The 16,610-nt window shown below is 37.4% G+C and overlaps 1 non-coding gene across 1 annotated transcript; it reads right to left on the bottom strand.

Moving 5' to 3' along the window:
• Positions 1-16,477: 16,477 nt before the first annotated feature.
• LOC126019354 (small nucleolar RNA SNORA51) lies at positions 16,478-16,610 on the bottom strand. The gene has a single exon (XR_007499079.1). It is a non-coding gene; the product is annotated as a small nucleolar RNA SNORA51 (small nucleolar RNA).

Raw genomic sequence — 16,610 nt, 5'->3', positions numbered from 1 at the left:
GCAAAGTCAGTAGTAAGCCTTGAACATTGGGGGGTGTGACCCAAACAAGTAAAACAAAACAAAACAAAAATAGATTCCTCTAGGGCAGGGCCACAAAATGTTGTATGGAGGGCCACAAATGGCCCACGGGCCGCGAGTTTGAGACCCCTGAACTATATGATTCTCTATGTGTGTAATTCTGCTGTTGTGGCTTGCTAGCATGTTTTTTAGTTCCCTTAGTTCTGTTTGTATGGACTCTATCATCTTCTGATTGAATTCTTCTTTGAGTTGGGTGAATTGCTCATCTATGGATTTCTTAATTTCATTGATTAGTGATTATTTGAATTCCATTGCTAAGGCATTAAATGCTGATTTTAGGTTTTGATCTATTAAGTTCTTTCATTTTGGAGGACTTGGATATCTGTTAGAATTTCTCTACATATCTCCAGCTGTTGATGTCTCCCTTAGTTTCCCCATTTTTCTTTGCATAGGATGGCTTGGGGTGTTGGAATTTCTGGGTGTGCCCCTGAGCAAGGTTATGGCAGTGACTGTGCTGATGATGAGCCCTGCTCTCAGATATTTCTTCATTTTATCTCACCTGTGGCATGACTCAAGACCTCCTCTGACTTTCTGGCATCTGTGTGGTGTTATGACCTCTTATGTTAATTCTTAAACAATGCCCCTCAAGTCATCCTCTTGATGGAACTTGTGGAAAGTTGATGCAACTGTAAAAAATTAACCAATATTAAACACATTTACACCCCCCTTTCATGTGGCTGTCAACACTAACTTGCCATTTGTACGTTATTGTGTATGCTCCATTCTTTGTAACTGATTCAGGGACAAAGCCTAAGATGCTGGTTTGACTGGTTTTGTACTGGGGACACTAACAATTCTTGCCATTTCACAGTTTCATGTACATGTTTAAATTTTTAAGAGACTTCTAAGTTCCTGGCACAATTCCAGAATCCTGATTCACTGATCTCAGGTCCACTATGTGGATACTTCCACTACTTGCCTGATGATGGTGTGGGTGATGTGTGTTCAGTACAGAAAGTCAGTGCCTGTAACTAGGCTTCTCTTCTGTTGTTCATATGGAGCTTATCTTCCTGTCAGACTAGAACCTAATGACTTTCGAATCCCTGCTACTGTCAGATATTAAATAAAGACCAGAATAAAAGCTTTTTTAAAATGATCAGTCACCTTGCAAGCACAATGCACTCAGTTCATGTGTGTTGAATGGAGAAAATAACAAACCTGGTGCCTGATTGCCCTGAACTCTAATCTCAGTTAGGTGAGGTGCCCAACCTCATGGATACCCAAAACATATTCTAGAATAAACATTTCTAGGAGTTACCTTTAATAAATCTCCTCTCTACCATCATAAGTATTCTCCACATTCCTGTAGCTTTGCAGCATTTACTGTCTTCATTTAGGCTTTGACTGTGTGATTGAAAATGAAAAATCCTTTGCAGAAAGCAGAAAACTACTAATTGCAGTGAGGCCCAAGGATGGATAAATTTCCAGTTGTTAAAGATTGAGCATTTGTTATTGAAGATACGCAGATCTGCAACTGTAGCTAACCAGGTGTTGCTGTTAGTGTAAAGCTACTGCAACACTACCATGGTCATATTCTCTTCCTGATAAGTGCTGTATAAAATTACTTGTTTGTCCTAACTCGGGACTCATTCTTTTTGGTATGCACCAAGTTGAACTGTTGGTATAATAAAAACTCTTCTGTTTATATCCCATCTAAGTGCCATCTGGTTCTTTCAGGAAGGCTATAAATGTTACTAGCTATAGCTAAAGAGATGCTAGACAACCCTGTTTCCTGTATAACAAAAGATAATTTAGTGTACATGAGGTCTCTCTCTCTCTCTTTCTCTCTCCCTCTCTCTCCTTCTCTCTCCCTCCCTCTCCATCCTCCACTAAATCTCTGAATCCTCAGACAGCATCTTGAGATAAGTTGTTAGGTTCTAAGTCTCCCTTAATGTGTGAAAACCCTTCTCAAGGAATCCGTGCAATTTCCCACAGAGCAAGGAATTCTGGAAAATGCATTTTAGACTTCCAGGTGCCATAAGCTGGGGGCTTAACAAGTCAGAGTTGGAGTAAAAAGGAGAGTGAAGTTTATTCATTTTCTAGGAACATAATATGGCACTACTAGGGAACTTTCAATTGAATGCAACCCTTAGCTCTGAGTATTAATAGTCTGTCCTTTTTTCTAACCTATATATTTTATTTATTCACTGTTTTTCCTCTACTACAGTGTGAAAATGATTACCCTCTTACACTTCCATAAACTAGGGTCCACTGCTACAAGATGCAGGGTCCCCTGTGGCTCAGGTGCCAAGTGGGGCCTCGTGCCCAACCAGGGATGCTAACATGTTAGGACTGCTGCCCAGGACACAGAGAAAGTAGAGAAGAAACAAAGTAAATGTTTATTTCTCCTGATGTCTGAGGCCTGCCCAATGCAGGGATTCCAGAGAAAGGGACAGAGTTAGATGGAAATTCAACAGCCAGAGGTGTCCAGGAGAGGCCCAAGTTCAAAGATAGTAAACCAAATAGATGCAAAGCAGGCAGCATTTCTCTGATGCTTTATCTCTGCTCCCCACCCCTTTGAGCTAGCAGGGACCGCTCTGGTCACTATTCTGAGCTCCCTTCCAACAGTCCAAGTTTCTCCTTTTATACCCACCTTGACAGGGGTATCTCCAATGGGCATGTCCAGAGTTGTTTCCGGGGCATGTCCAGGTTCAACAGTCATTACATTGGGTGATTATCCAAGGGGCGTGTCAACTGCCAAGTGGGGGTATTCTTTTATTTTTCACTAGGTATAAGAAGAATATGAGAGGACCAGGGAGATCATTCATAAGGCTAATGTGTCTGTTTTGTTTGTGGAGGCTCTGGTTAGATCAGATCACTGGCATTGCATATACCCTGCAAGCAATGTGCCAGGTGTGAACCAACACTTCCCCCATATATGGCACTGTCTCATTATAGTTTGGGGACAAAGACTCACCTAAGTAACTGCTAATAAATTAAAAGGCAAAACTCTTTGTGGGGGCCATACCTAAAGGAGTTTACTCAGTGCTAACTCCTGACTCTGAGCTCAGGGATCATATCTGGTGGCAAAGGGAACTAACAATATGGTGTGCCATGAATGAAATCTGAATTGGCCACATGCAAGGCAAGTGCCCTACCTTCTGTACTATCGGTTTGGCCCCTAAATTAGATCTCTAAGGAGTAAAAGTAGTAAGAGGAAAAGGCAGCATTCTTAGGTTTTATGCTTAGGAGAACATGTTTTGAAAAAATGTTTCAGCAACTTTTTTTAAAGACATTTAATTTTTATTGCCAAAATATTCAAAAAAGGCTTAGAGAAATAACTACATTGAGAACTATCCTAACAACGAGAATGTCTGAGGGAAATAGAAAGCCTGTGTAGAGTACAGGTGGGGAGGAGGGAGAATTGGAATATTGGTGATGGGAATGCTGCACTGGTGATGGGGGGTGTTCTTTACATGATAGAAACCCAAACACAATCATGTTTGTAATCAAGGTGTTTAAATAAAATATTATTAAAAAAATTCTTCAGAAAAGCTGAAAGTTGCTTTAAACCACCAATGCTGAGAATTACATTATATTTGGCACATACATACAGAAATATATTATCATTATTTTCTTTTATATTAATTTAATTTTTAATATTTTTCTTTAAGCACCATGATTACATGCATGATTGTAGTTGGATTTCAGTCATAAAAAAACACTCCCTTTCACCAATGCAACATTACCACCACCAATGATCCTATCTCCCGCCTTCCCCACCCCCTGCCTGTATTTGAGAAAGGCATTCTACTTCTCTTATTCATTCACATTGTCTTGATAGTTAGTGTAGTCGTCTCTCTAACTACACTGACCACTCTGTGGTGAGCTTCATACTGAGAGTCGGTCCTTCCAGCCCTCATCTTTGTTGTCTCTGAGCATTGTTACAGAAATACCTTTTTTTTTAAACTCGTAGATGAGTGAGACTATTCTGTGTCTAGCTCCCTCCCTCTGTCTTATTTCACTAAGCATAATAGATTCCATGTACATCCATGTAAAGGAAAATTTCATGACTTCATCACTCCTGTTGGCTGCATAATAGTCTATTGTGTATATGTACCACAGTTTCTTTAGCCATTCATTGGTTGAAGGGCATCCTTGTTGTTTCCCAATTCTGGCTATTGTAAATAGTGCTACAATGAATATAGCTGTGAGGAAGGCATTTTTATGTTGTATTTTTGTGTTCCTAGGGTATATCGCTAGAGTGGTATAACTAATTCATATGGGAGTTTAATTTCTAGTTTTTGGAGGGATCTCCATATTGTTTTCCATTAAGGCTGGACTAGATGGCATTGCCACCAGTAGTGAATGAGAGTCCCTTTCTTCCCACATCGCCACTAGCACTTATTGTTCTTGTTCTTTATGATGTGTGCCAGTCTCTGTGGCATGAGATGGTATATCATTGTTGTTTTGATTTGCATCTCCTGATGATTAGTGATGTGGAACATTTTTTCATGTGCCTTTTGGCTATTTGTATTTTTTTTTGAGAAATTGTTAATTTCTTCTTCCCATTTTTTGATGGGGTTAGATTTTTTTCTTGTAAAGTTCTGTCAATACCTTGTATATCTTAGATATTAGCCCCCTATCTGATGAGTATTGGGTGAATAGTTTCTCCCATTATGTGGGTGGCTTTTGTATCTTAGGCACTATTTCTTTTGAGGTGCAGAAGCTTCTCAGCTTAATATAGTCTCATCTCTGCATCCAGTGATTTGGACAGTGCTGTTTTCTCCTTGAATTTCACTTTTGTTTATGGTGTTAGATGGAGGTCTGAGTTTGCTTTTTTGTTTGTGGCCTACCAGTTGTCCCAACACCTCTTTTTGAAGAGGCTTTCCATGATTCACTTTGCATTTTTTGTCCCTTTATCAAAGATTAGTTGATTGTATGTTTGGAGAACATTCTATAAATACTCAAGTCTATTCCACTGATCTGAAGGTTATCCTTTTGATGATACAAAATGTCCATCTTTGTCCCTTATAGGTTTTCTGAGTCTAAAGTTTATATCATCAGATACCAATATGGCCACTCTAGCTTTTTTAAGGGAGAAGTTTGCTTGGATAATTTTCCTCCAACCTTTGATTTTGTTTCTATGTTTGTTATGACTATACATATACATTTTTTGTAAGCAGCAGAATATTAGATTCAGCTTTTTGATCCAATTTTTTCCATTCTGTGTCTCTTTTTTTTTTTTTTTTTTTTTTTTGGGTTTTTGGGCCACACTTGGCAGTGCTCAGGGGTTACTCCTGCCTGTCTGCTCAGAAATAGCTCCTGGCAGGCACAGGGGACCATATGGGACACCGGGATTCGAACCAACCACCTTTGGTCCTGGCTTGGCTGCTTGCAAGGCAAACGCCGCTGTGCTATCTCTCCGGGCCCCATTCTGTGTCTCTTAACTGGTGCTTTTATTTCACTGATGTTGAGAGAGATAATTGTCATGGGGTTTAGAGTCATTTTTGTGTAGAAGTGTGTTGTGTCTCTTGGTCTATTTTGTCTTAAAGTAGGCCTTTCAGTTTTTCTCTTATGGATGTTTTTGAATCTGTAAGGTTTTTTAGTTTTTGTTTATCATGAAGCTATTTATACTTTCTTAAAACCTGAAAGTGAGCCTGGCTGGATGCAGTATTCTAGGTGAAGCATTCATTTCATTGAGTTTTATATCCCACCACTGCCTTCTGGTTTGAGAGTTACTTGCAACGGTCTGCTGTAAGTATTAAGGATGCTCCTTTGAATGTAATTTTACTTTTTGATATTGCTGCTCTCAGTATTCTATCCCTATTTTTAGGATTCATCATTGTGTCTAGGATGTGTCTTGAAGTGCTTTTCTTTGGGTCTCTTGTAGCTGGCACTCTTTGTGCATGCAGAATTTGGTTGTATGCAGTATTTAGCTCTGTGAATTTCTCTGCAATGATGTCCTTGACTCTTTATTCTCCTGGGAATTTTCTTCTGGTGTCTCTGGGATTCCAATAATTCTTACGTTGTTTCTGTTGAGTTTATCAAAGACTTCTATTTCATATGTTTTCATTCTTTGAATATTTTTCCATTGTCTTATTATTGGCTTTAAGACTCTTTTTCAATTTCTTCTGTTGTATGGAATTGTTATGCATCTCATCTTCCAGTTCACTGATTCTGTCCTAAATTGCTGTTACTCTGTTGCAGAGGCTTTCCATTGATGTTTTTATTTCATCTACTGAGTTTTTTAGACCTGTTATTTCAGTTTGGAGTTTTTTGATTTCCATCTTTCAGGTCTCTTCAGCTCTATCTATGATTTCTTGATTTCTATGAGGATTTTCCAGTTTTCTTCTCTAAATTCCTTATCCAAGAGTTTAACTAGATGATTAGCTATTATCAGGTCATCAGGTCTGCCATCTTCACTCTCTGGGTGTGGAGTTGACCTGCATTTTTTCACCATTGTCTAACTTATAGTGTGTTGTTTTTTCTATACTTAATGGTGAAGTTCATTGGCTAGAAGATAATATGGCCATAAAGTTAATCAGAATGGCTACTCTCCTCTGTCATCACCCTTTGCGGGCAGGGACAGCTTTCTTTGATTGTGAACCCTGATGGTATTAAGTTAGCTGGGGTCTTCCTATGCAGCCTCATGCAGAAAATTAGGAAGCCAAGTATGGAGGAATGTAGAGGCCCTTTATAAGCCCATGGTAGGAGTCTGACACCATCCTTGTGGGAGGGGATTGCCTATCTTGCTGATGAACCTTGAGGCAACTAAGTTTGCTGGGGTCTTCCTCTGCAGTCTCATGCAGGAAACTTTTAAGCCAAGTCAAGTGGGGGGTATTTAAAGGATGTGTCCAAATCTGAACCTGCATTGTGTCCTCTGGTGACAATTCTAAGAGCATCTGAAGTAAAGATATTACTATAATATTCAATGAGTTTGAGAAATAGAAACAGATCTTGTATACTAATGCCACTCATATAAGTATGTCCTTTTTTTTATAGGAGTGAGGATAATTATCTCTTCTTCATTTTTTTCTAACAGTTATCCATGCAGAACCCCCTGGAAAAATAATACCCCTTCAAAGGTTTTGTTAATTGACACAGGGTATTTCATGGAGCACATTCTCAACCCTTAATATCTAAGGTTTCTCTTGAAACCAAAAGTCTTCTTTTGATTTTGTGTTCAAGAGCTTATATGTAACAGCTGGAGAATTATTCTGAAGGAAGCAGTTCCATGTCCAAAAAGCTTTTGTGGATTGATAATGAAATTATCACAGTGAAGTAGTCTCTTAATAGTTTCTGGTGCCAGTAAAGGTAATTAGCCATGTGCTTAATGTAATGCAGAGAATGCTCTGTGATAGGTGAAGGGAAACCCTTCTTCTTTGTGGAGCAATCAGGGCGGGTCAGACATACAAAGACTGATGAAAAAGATATAAATATAGGAGTTATCCATAATGGTCTGCCACAATTACATTACAAGGAAGGTATACAAACTTTTCCTGGGACAACATTCTAGGAATATAAAATGAGAAATGTAGTTTTAAGGAAAAAATTAGTTGCATTCATCCCCTCAGTGTGCAGAGCCCATCCTTCTAGGAGTATTTAAGATAATTTACTTTATGACATCAACATCTCCACTCCTCTCTATAACGCACATCTTATATTTCTGTGATATTTGGCCATTACAATTTGAAAAAATCTTTATTATAATATTTTATAACTTTAATAATTCTAGGAATAAAAGTTCTGGGCGAATTTGTTATAATCTCTTGGAATAAAATCACACTATAGAGAGAATTTTCCTACACAGAATGTATGTATAGAAAAGGAAGCACAGAAGTGCAATGAAACTTGGACTCTGACTGACACGAATTTGGCGATGATATTTTATCATGTAGCAACAGAATGAATTCATATTTTTATGGGTTCTAAGGTCTTCTAAGAAATTGGCTAATGTCTGGGTGAAGTTCTGATATCAATATTAAGTTTTGGATTCATAAAATCTGTTTAATGACAGGAAAAAATGAATGTTTAGTGAATGCTAATCTATCCTTGAGAAGCAAGTTAATACTCTAAGCAGAGAGTATCAGATTTTTGTTTGTTCAAAGCTATTGAATATCAGACACAATGAAATATCTGATAGATATTTTGGCAGCCAACTAGCTGAGAAAGGAAGATTAACCCCGTCTTTAATCAAATTATAAGTCAGGACAGAGTCATCTCATAGGCATTCAAATCATGCCCAGGAACCATTAGCTGGGATCTATAATGAATGAACATACTCTATTTTATCCTGCAAATTATAATTTTTTCCATTACAACATTAACCAAACGATCACAGTCTTAACCTAGCTTTACTGTACATGCTACAATATTTGTAAGAAAACAGTAACGTTAATTAAGAATAATAAATAAAAGTTTCTCAACCACATGGAAATCTGTCCAAGAAAAAGCATATCTAAGCCAAGCTGAAAACATCAGTTATTCTCCTAGTATGGTGTGTATCTATTACTGCCCACCAGTGCCCTATGCTGTTAGATAGAAACTTCTCCATCACCACATAAAACACTATGTTATTCAGGAGCCTATGTCACTATCAATAAAGTGCATTGTGTTTCTTATTTGAGAATGGGAGTAGAACCACTTTTATCCAGTTTATAGAAATGCATGATCTAGAGCAGGATTGTTTAATCAACAAGAAGTTCAATACATAGAATGTGTGACCAAAAAGAATAGTGAGTTCAATAACAAAAATGAAATAACATTAAACAATTCATATATAGATGTCTGAAAATGCTTTCAGAAGAATATATCTAAGAGTATTGTGTGATATTTTCTGTTCTCAGATGCTTATTTTGGCAAGGTACATGCTCAAAAATTTCCAAGTTTGAGAATGCAGTCACAAACTAAGCCAGAAGCTGGGAATAGAGCCTATGGGAGCCCCTTCCTTTTCACTAAGAACCAAAATTACCCAACTGTTGTGATTTCTGCTTTATGAATCACAATAATGTTTGGAAATCCTTAAATTTAGGGTCCTTCTCCAAAATTTTCTTTAGCTCCCATACATTTAAACAGTAGGCAGGTGGAAGTAAAGTAAGCAGTCAAGAGTAGAAAGCTTCCTGCACTTACAAGTGAGGAGAGTGGCAAGGAGCCAGGAGAGAGAGATATTTTGCTGTCTCATAACTGCAATGAAGTAGCTGGGAAGAGGTTGCCTGACTTCAGAGAGACACCGATGAGGAAAGAATCCAGGAATATATTCTCTCCCTTTAATGGTGGCAGACATGAGAGAATATTAAAGACAAAGATTGGAAAATTTAAGTAAAAATAGAGAAGGCATGAAATTGATGCTCAAATTCTCTTCCTGAGCACTGAGTTCTTTTCAGTCATTCCTAACGCAGGAACCTAGAAACAAAATATTTATTATTATAAATGGCATGAGATACATTCCCTGCTGAAGCAATGGAATAGTATCTAAATATCAAATCAGTTTGCAGATTGGTAACGTCTTTTATCTAATTTTCAAAAATCCACAATTATGAGGACATCTGACATATGGGCAGGGTTGGAATTACTGTCAAAAGGGCCTGACTCCAAACTATCCTAGGAGTCAATACACTTATAGATATTGTACTTATACTTACGGAAATTAGAAAAAGGGAAGGAAAATATGGAGGGTGCTATGTTACAAGGTGGTATGTTACAAAACAGGAAAGAAGATGGATAAGAAGATTTTCTGGAAAATTCACTATTTTTGAAGTGAGTAAATAGCTTTCAGGGAAGTTAAACATTTGCTTTTTTTCATATATAGGTCTTTCATAAAAAGTAATTGCATTTACATCTTCTGAATAAATCATTTATGTACGCTGGAACCAAAAACTTACAACAATTTTTGTCCTTTGGTGGGGACAATGTACTTGTCTTCTGCATCTCATAGCTCAGTTTTCCTTTCTGGTAAGAGAAATAGTGATTCACTTCCAGGATGTTTATAAAGTAAATGAAAACCTAGAACAAAAAGTTTCTTTTATCAAAATAAATAGTCTATAAAACAAGCTAGACAAAATCTAATAAATTTATGGCACTAGAAAGTACAGTGGATTTGCATTTGCCTTACATACAGCGGACATAGGCTTGATCCCCAGTACTGCATATGGCCCCCCTAGTCCTACGAGCAATACTGGGTGGTAAATTTTGATTTAGACTTTTACCATGAAATATAATATTTTATTAAAACATGAGTGAAGGGCTTCTCTCTGTTTCTCTGTTACTCTCTTTTGGTGTTAGGCTACACCTGGTGGTGCTCAGGGGTTTACTTTTGCCTCTGTACTCAGCTACACCTGGTGAGCTTGTGAAATCATAAGAGATGCTGGGGATCAAATGTAGGTCAGTTGTGTCAAGACCAACTTTCTACTTGTATTGTCTCTCTGGTCCCCCAAATTAAAGATTTAACTCAAGAATATGGAGTAGAATTTGAGTGCTACAGATTTATTTTATAGGTATTAAAGTTCCAATTCTGCCTTTTCCTCACGTGACCGGGATCTGAAGGGTCAAAAAAAAAAAACAAAAACAAAAAACAAAAAACACAGCTACATGTCTGTTTGAATAACATTCCAGAAAACCTTACATTCATGTGTCCAACAAACAAGAATTTTCTTCACAAAAAGCTGTAAGAAAGCTCCTGACACCTGAGTATATATCCAAAGATAATGTATATGTGTATCATTACTTATTGAGCATCAGGAAATAAAGACCAATGAAATGGCATGGGATATGTTAAAAGACTTATGTAGACTTAGAATTTAACATTTTCCAATGGAATCTTGCTTTGCCAGACCCCCAGTCCTCTAAGACCAGTACTCACCCAGTTCATCCACTCACCAGAATAAGGGAAGAAAAATAGTTGGGACAAAACCTTCAAGAAGTATATTATTAACATCTTTACAGAGTAAAGAGTGGGTTAAGTGACTAACTTCCTCTTGGGAGAAATTCAGGATTATACTCTATGAAGAAAGTTTGGGATGAGAATTGAAATGAGAAAGGATAGTATATATGTATTTTTTTTAACATTGATTGAAATTTGTAAAATGAAAGTAGGAAACTTCTGTGGCAGAGATAAGAGTGTCCATTTATATGCTGGGGCTTTATTGGCAGGAAGCCTGTGCCTGCGGGATGCAAATTTTAAGTTTGTGAGCAAAATTCATTTTCTTCAATATATTTCAGAGAGGTTTGTTTCCTACTGCATTTAGACTTGTGAGAATTGTGTCCATCTCTCTCTTAGTAGCATTCCCTCCAATTTTCTCAGTGCAAAACTGCTTTATGTGCTTCCAGATCATTCACTAATTCATTCATTTCTTTCTTGCTCCACTAAAATATTATCTGATCCAAACTTGTAACCGTGACAGAAGTTCTTTGAAAACAACCCTTAGGAAAATAATCTTGGGGTCTCCAGGAGTAATGATACTGGAAATCCATGACCACAGTAGGATCTTCTCATCTCAGGAATTCTGATGCCTGAGAGTTATATTGCTGTTTTGTTCCTAAGGACTTTATCATAGGGAGATCATTGTACTAGAGGAAATTAAGACTTTGGATCCAAATAATAGCATAAATTATTGTTTTGTTTACTGGAACATTTTATCAATCTATTCAAACTTAGTGACCTTCAGTGATTTAAAACATCAATGTCCTGTGAGTAAGTAATTCAGGTAAAACTTGAGCAGATAATCTTCTTCAGTACTGACTTGGTCATGAGAGATTTAGCTGATAGCTGGAGAAGATGGCCAATGATTACTAGATGAAAATGTAAGGTGTTTTGGTGAGAATTGCTGGCAGATAAGAATGAGCTAATTCTTTTCCATCACCTCATAGATCTGGAGTCCTGTTTGTCTTTATAGCCTTCTTACTGCAATGCTTAGTGTTACAAGAAATTCAGGTGGAATCTACAGCACCTCTTTTGACCTATCCCCAGAAATCCACTGTTCCCATAGCAGCAGTCACCACATTTAGCTGGTTAAGTAGCTCGCATGGTTAGCCTAGATTAAAGGAAAAGCAGGAAATAATCATTTGTTAGAAGGAGAAAGACATGTATATATTGGAAAGGGTGGCTTGATGGTTCACAATGAGATAAGTTTCAGAACATGGAGTTTATAATTCAAGTCTAGAAATCTTCACTTACCATACAAAAAGGAAAAATATGTACAAAATAGGGCTGGAGAAATATCATGGAGGTAGGGCATTTGCCTTGAATGCAAAAGGACTGTGATTCGAATCCCAGCACCCCATATGGTCCCCGAGCCTGCCAGGAGCGATTTCTGACCATAGAGCCAGGAGTAACCCCTGAGCGCTGCCAGGTGTGACCCAAAAACCAAAAAAAAAAAAAAAAAAAAAAAAAAAGATTAATGTTATATAAGTGAAAGAAAAATTTTGGAAAGGGATAAAGAGGAAATGAGTAGGTCTAGAAGAATGTTTGGGCCAATATGAGAGAGAGAGAGATGGCAGAAAAGTTACACAGCTCAGAAAAATTCATAAAAGTACACAGATCACAAACCTGAAAGGTAGATCACAAGATAAGCAGAGACAAGGAAGAAGAATATGCAAAAGAGTGCTATAAATTTAGAAGGAAATAATTAAGTGAAGGATAAATTTGAATGTGTTCCTAATATAATTCCCAATAAAGCAAGTAGTATCTGTCCTTGATTCCTTGAGAGAATATATCCAGTTATAGCTTTCATATGCTAACTTATAGTTCATTTCTTTATAAATGTTATAATTTGTAGAGGAACATATTTTAATCAGATCCAGCATGGAATTTAGAGGACAATTTATAGGACAATAATAAAAATTGTGAAAATGGCATGACATAAAATTGACTCAGAATTAAAATAATGATGTGTGATCAGATGGCATCACAGTTTGGATATGACTCCAGTGTCATTTTATTTATCCGTGTAGAGCTAGTGGCAAATGAGAATCTGAATTTAGGCAAAAGAACTTACCCAAAAAGTTTCTCAACTAGTTGACAGTGGTAACCACAGTACTGAGAGTGAATGAAGAAAATGTCTTCAGATACTCCAAAGATAGAGATACTTGTTCATAGGCCAAAACATCAACTCTCTTTCTCTTTTTCTTTGTTTTTGTCTCTATCTCACTCTATTAATACCCCACCTGCTGTAGGCAGGTTCTGTCCTACAGTCATCAGTGAGATTTTGGTGAATTCACTTTAGGGAGAGTGGGTTGCACAGGCGGAGAAATATGAATTCTGAAATAATGAAACCACACACAGAATATGTGGGGTCAACACATCTTCTGGCAGGAGTGCGACAAGTTTAATTTTTCAAGCAGGGGTATTTATAGGGGTAAAACTAGCCATAGGTGTAGAGAAGAATAGTTATAATCACAAAGCAAAGTACAGCAGTAACAATACCTAAGCTATGGGTGTGACTGTAAAAATTCTAATTTACAAAGGAGAAGGTTACAATTCAAGGCAGCTCTTTGCAAGCTTACTTCAAATGCAAAATCAGGATTAGAAAGAAGTAGGAAGTAGGAAATATCTAGGACTTGATCTTCACTGGGCTGGGCTCTATTGTTTTAGAGGTCAAGTAAAGGAAGGAGTCAAATCTCCTAAAAATGTGTTTCCCTATTTCTAAAGGAGAGTCAATAGCCCAGGATCTGCATTCTGGTTCCGTCCTTGATTACCAGAAAATGCAGCTGCAAGGACATATTTGAAAAAGAGAAAAAATATTGTCTTTGCTTTTAGGGCTAAATATTACCCAGAAAAGGGGTTCTCTTAGAAATCATTGGTGCTGGAATTTCTGAGCCAAATTATTTGATAGAGGCCACAATTTTGCCTGAGAGATAGCCAAATAATGATCAAAAATGTAATGCGAAGCATCTCTTTGGAAATTCCTCAACCATCCATGCAGGGGAAAAAGGCGTCCACGGCGGACCTTTTGAGGAACCCCGTGGGGTTATTTCAGTTCTCCCCGCCAGGAAAATCTGAGGATACATCTGGTGGGCTGAGCTTCCCTAAAAGTTTATGTATGTTGTGACACCCACACATGTATCCTTTGTAAGGACTAAAAATTGAGCTAACGCTACTTCATTAAAATTAAAACGTGTTATGTGGTTTTGTAAGTATTTTCTTACTGTTTCTATCATGTCTCTTAAAACTCTTATTTGACTGAGATCAACTTCTAGACTACATGAAGCCCTTTAAAACTCATCCATAATTAGTCTATTAGCAGTTCTTTTGGGAAATGGACAAGGACATACACAAAAAATTTCACTGATAGGTGTCAAAAAAGCACCTAAGATACGTTTATTGTCACTATTAGAAAAAGACACCTATGAGCATAGTGATGCAGTCCTCTGCACAAATACTGCACAAATAGAACAAAAAGAAAAATGCTTGATAATATCAAATGTTGTTCTAAATTTAATTTGTTTTGTTGATATGTTGCTGCATGCATGTAAAGTGAAACAGACAATCTGAAAAATAGATACATCTTTAAAAATTTATATTTGTAATGTAATCAATCCATTATACTTGTAAAGCATTTTTTGGGTTTTTTTTTGGGGGGGGGGCCTCGCCTGGCAGCGCTCAGGGGTTACTCTTGGCTCTTCTCTCAGAAATTGCTCCTGGCAGCCTCGGGGGACCATATGGGATGCAGAGATTCGAACCACCATCCTTCTGCATGCAAGGCAAATGCCCTACCTTCTTGCTATCTCTCCAGCCCCTTGTAAAGCATTTTTAAGACATCAAAACTTACAAATAAGGTGACAGTTAATGATCACATACAAATTTTTGTGGTGATATAATAGTACAAAAACTGAGACTAGGTTATCTCCAACAGATAATGACTAAATAACTTGTGGCATAATAATACCTTAGAATACAACTCATCAATAAAAAGAAATAAGTGATATGACACAAAATATCTCAATTATATCTCTAGATAATTATTCTGGTAATGATCACACATATCAAAAAGTCACTTACTCTATAATTCTACTTACATTACATTTTCAAAATACAAAATTATAGGGGAATACTAAAATTTTAGATACTGGAACAAAAGATTACTGATTTTCAGAGTTATGGGTAATGGGTAGGGTAGGTATGATAATAAAGAGAAAACATACACAAAAAAATTGAGGTCATAAAAAGTTCTGTCTTGATTGGATGGCATTTACACAAACTCATGCATTTGATGAAAAGCATAAACTAGTGTACGCATTGTATTTTGTACTAAAATTGAAGGCTACGTGTGTTCTCCCTGTTCTGTCTTTGCAACTTCCTTTAAATTATTACAACTTCAGAAAATCATGTTTTTATATGCAAATAAAGACAACTAAATACATAAACTAACAAAAAATTTTAATGAAAATCTGTCTTGGGGCCGGAGCTGTAATATAGTTGGTAGAGCATTTGCCTTGCATGCAGCTGACCTGAGTTTGATCCTGAGCATCCCACATGAGATCATATCTGAGTGTAGAGCCAGGCAGAAATACCCCTGAGCACTGTTTTGTGTGGCGTCCAAACAAAAAACAAACATACCAAAAAATAAAGGAAATCTGTCTCAAGATATTTTTAGTGACAAACATAAAAATATAAACTCTCATAAGGAGTGCATATATATGTATAATATTTAGGGTACCTAGTATCTCTAAGTAAGAAAGTATTGAATTGACCAAATTACTTATCTTAAACACATTTCTTAAATTTTTATTTTGAACTCATTTTTTTGGGGGGGGTCACACTCGGCAGCACTCAGGGGTTACTCCTGGCTCTACTCTCAGAAATGGCTTCTGGCAGGCTCGGGGGACCATATGAGATGCTGAGATTCGAACCACAGTCCTTCTGCATGCAAGCCAAATACCTTACCTCCATGCTATCTCTCCAGCCCTGAACTCATTTTTAAAACTGTTACAATTTACTATTAACTGACTTTAAATAGTGATGTTTAAATCTTAGCTTACTTTTTCAAGTATGCAAAAAATTAAATCACTTTAACTGTCAACTCACAATGTCTCAAACTGGGGCTGAAGAGATAGCACAGTGGTAAGGCATTTGCCTTGCAAGTAGTCAATCCAGGATGGATGGTGGTTCAAATCCCTGCATCCCATATGGTCCCCCTGTGACTGCCAGGAGCGATTTCTGAGCACAGAGCCAGGAGTAACCCCTGAGCACCACCGGGTCTGACCCAAAAGCCAAAAACAAACAACCCCCAAAACAAAAACAAAACAAAACAAATGTATCAAACTCTATTCAGCACTAGTGGGAAACAAAATATTAATTTATAGATTTATTTTTTAAAAATAATAACACTCGGGATTGGAGTGATAATGCACTATAGGGCCTTTGCCTTGCATGCGCCTGACCCAGGACAAACCTGGGTTCTATCCCTGGCATCCTATATGGTCCCTCAAAGCCAGAGGCAATTTTTTTTTTTAATTTTTTTTTTGTCCCCCAATTCACAATACATACCCGGCAAGGGGCCTGTGTTGAGGTGTATATGGGGTGCCTTTACTGTACCTCCTCTTTCTATACAGCCAGTGTAAAGAACACAGCCTGTGGTAAGAATTGGGAGGCC

This window comes from Suncus etruscus, chromosome 9, assembly GCF_024139225.1.
Source record: "Suncus etruscus isolate mSunEtr1 chromosome 9, mSunEtr1.pri.cur, whole genome shotgun sequence".
Lineage (NCBI taxonomy): Eukaryota > Metazoa > Chordata > Mammalia > Eulipotyphla > Soricidae > Suncus > Suncus etruscus.
This window is presented reverse-complemented; position numbering and strand designations above follow the sequence as displayed.